Source organism: Macrotis lagotis, chromosome 8 (genome assembly GCF_037893015.1).
Source record: "Macrotis lagotis isolate mMagLag1 chromosome 8, bilby.v1.9.chrom.fasta, whole genome shotgun sequence".
Classification (NCBI taxonomy): Eukaryota; Metazoa; Chordata; class Mammalia; order Peramelemorphia; family Peramelidae; genus Macrotis; species Macrotis lagotis.
In genome coordinates this window covers 99,123,061-99,126,359 of record NC_133665.1, presented here as the reverse complement: position 1 = coordinate 99,126,359, position 3,299 = coordinate 99,123,061, and the positions used below count along the sequence as shown (strand labels likewise).

The window sequence follows — 3,299 nt, the reverse complement described above, 5'->3', positions numbered from 1 at the left end:
TCATATTCTTTTTTTTTAATAGTTTGCTCATTTTTCCAGCCTATTTCTTGACTTTAACTGTATTTTAAAGTTAGGTTCCATTACAGAGGTGGAAGAAAAACTGTCCATGGCTTCAAGCCTTACTGCTGTTTCCAGAGAATCTGTATGGTTTTTTGGAGTCTGAGGGTTGGTGTTTCCAAGATGGTGTGATCTAAAAAGAGTTGTGATCACTGCTCTCCTGGTCTGTGTCTTGGTCTTTACCCAAAAAAGAACCTTGTTCCCTTAAAGCCAATAGCACTAACATTCATCTTGGTTCTGGGATTGTGACCAGGACATCTGATTTCTTTGTAACCTCAATTACTAATATTCCCCTTTTCTTGAAATTGAGACCATGGTCTCTACTCTCCTGTGAACAACCACACACACTCCTTCCATTCCCTGGAATCCTGACCTGATATCCAGCTCTTCTGTGGCCTCAAGGACTATCTTTTGGCTCTGAGACCTGGAACTGTGTATAGGCAATACAGCAGGAAACTGAGGCCACAACCAGCAAATTTTTATTGATTTAAATTTTTTTCCCAAATATATGTGATGAAAGTTTTTCAACATCTATCCACTTGCATATTTATAAATTACACATTTTTCAGGTAAAGCAATTTTTATTAAATATACAAAAGCAAAATAAATTTTAAGGCTAGAAAATTCGAGCTCTTAAAATACCACTGTATTCAAATAAATTACTTAGATAAATATAACTTTTATAAAAATATATAAAGCTCACCTCCATATACAGGTCTTGTTTCTGGACTGTTTAAGTAATTTTATTATTTTTAAGAAAACATTTATCATTTGATATTATTTAAGTTTTGCAGATACTACTTTGTTAAGAATTAGGTTTCCCCCAGGACTCCCAATCTAAGCTTCAAATGGTTATTTTTGATTGTTTTATGCTGGTGGTATTCCTCTTCAGTGCACAAAACATCAGAAAAGAATTTGACAATTTTACAATTTACAACATGACTTGTTATTTTTTTTGCAATGGGGTTAAGTGACTTGCCCAAGGCCACACAGCTAAGTAATTATTAAATGTCTGAGGCTGGATTAAGGCTGGTACTCTATCCACTGCGCCACCTATAAACTATAACATCTAAGTTAACAACCTTGGCTACTAATTTTTTGGGTTTTTGTGGTTTGGGAGCCTTCAAAATTTCTTCATAATCTGCACTCATCCCCTCAATCCAACGACCAACTGTGACCTTGTTATCTGAATTCTGATTTTCAGGACAATCTTTCTTAAAATGTTCCACAGAACCACAAAGTCTACAACCACCACCTTCAGCATAAAGTCCTTTGGGATTATCAGGATAGGATCTAGACAGATGTCCCATCTCTCCACAAATGAAACATTTTGCAAAAGGAAATTCTCCCATAGCTGGGTCTACTTTGGCTTTGCATTTGGTTATTTCATGTTCAGTGGAACCACAGCAGTAACAGATTCCAGTGCCCATATCTTGACTCTCAAGGACAGCAGGGCAATCTGCAACTCCATGGCCTGGTTTTCTGCAATGATAACAGACCTGTGCATTTTTCTTTATTTTTTGTCTTTTCAACCTCCTTCCTTCTCGGCGACTATCTTTTTTGAGAGCTGTTGTTATTTCTTCTCTTATTTCCAGGCTATCTCCCATCACATTCCCATTCTGTCTTAGATATTCCATGAATCCATTTACATCTTGATTGGTATAAGATTTTTTTTTCTTGTTTTTTGATTGGGGTGGATCATTCTTAAGGGAGAGCCCACTGGAATGAAAGTGCTTATCCTTTTGTAGATTTTGGGTTCCTCTCTCCATAGAGCCCTTCTTCATGTCTTCCCATGATGTTGCTTTCAAAGCTTTCTTATTATGTGTTGTGTTGGTTCTTGCCCACCTGGTCATGGTTTCAACCAAAGTACCCTCCTGCCCACCAGCCCGGGGTGGGTGCAGCCTGGAACAATTACACATTTTTCTACCACTCTCTTTTCTCACCCTCTTCACCAGTGGTGAACAATCTGGTAAAAGCTGTATATGTACATTTGTGTTTAACATGTTTACGTATTAGTCATTTTGTCCATGAGGAATTAGGACTAAGGGAAAAGAAATCCATGGGATAGGAAGGAAAAACATGAGAAGTTTTTAAAAAATGAACATAGTATCCATTTAGATTCTGTGACTCTCCCCCCACCCCTGGATGTGTATGGCGTTGTCCAGAACAGATTTTTCAGGGTTGTCCTAGATCTCAGAACTGCTGAGAGGAAATGCATCCATCAACTCACAATGTTGTTAAAATATACAGTGTTCTTTTAGTTCTACTCCCTTTGCTCAGCATCAGTTTGTATAATTCTTACCATTCTTCTCTAAAGTTGGACTAGTCATGGTTTCTTATAGAATGATAATATTCCATAGCATTCATGTCCCATGACTTGTTCAGCTATTCCCCAATTGATGGGCATGGCCACAATTTCTAATTCTTTGTCATTGAAAAAAGAGCTGCTATAAATATTTTTGAACATGTAAGACTTTCTCCTTTTTATGATTTCTTTGGATATGGGCCTAGAATTGGTATTGCTGTATCAAAGGGTATGATCAGTTTTATTACTCTTTGGGCATAGTTCCATACTGACCTCCAGAATGGTTGGATTAGTTCACAACTCCACCAAGAGTGCATTAATGTCCTAATCTTTCCAAAATCTCTCCAACATTGATAATTTTCCCTTTTTGTCATCTTCACCAATCTGATAGGTGTGAGGTGGTACTTCATAGTTACTTAAATTTGCATTTTTCTAATCCATAATGATTTGGAGCATTTTTTCATATGATCATTTATAGCTTTAATTTCTTCATTTGAAAATTGTTTGTTCATATCCTTTGACTATTTATCTTTTTGAGGAATGACCTGCAACTTAATAAATTCAATTCTCTATATATTTTAGAGATGAGACCTATATCAGAACCCCTAGCTGTGAAAATAGTTTCCCAGTTTTCTGTTTTCCTTCTAATCTTAGCTGCATTGGTTTTATTAGTGCAAAACCTTTTAAATTTATTTTAATCCGAATCATTTCCTTTTAATCAATTGTTCAACTCCCACCACTCTGAGTGGTCTGAGAGCTCTGGAAGCTGCTATGTATGTATACCTATGCTCCACCCAACTGCAACCCTGTTGATACCTTTCCTGCCAGCCTTCTAAGTTGTTTTGGGATGAAAAGTAGTTTCACTGAATCTTTAGTTTGTTCTGCTGCTTAAAAAGTTGATTTGAGGCATTATTTTAGAGTTGTTTGGAAGAGAATT

General features: G+C 36.6%; 1 pseudogene; it reads right to left on the bottom strand.

Annotated features, from left to right (window-relative positions):
* Positions 1-1,094: 1,094 nt before the first annotated feature.
* On the bottom strand, positions 1,095-1,932 carry LOC141496512 (zinc finger CCHC domain-containing protein 9 pseudogene; annotated as a pseudogene).
* Between the last annotated feature and the right edge of the window lie 1,367 nt (positions 1,933-3,299).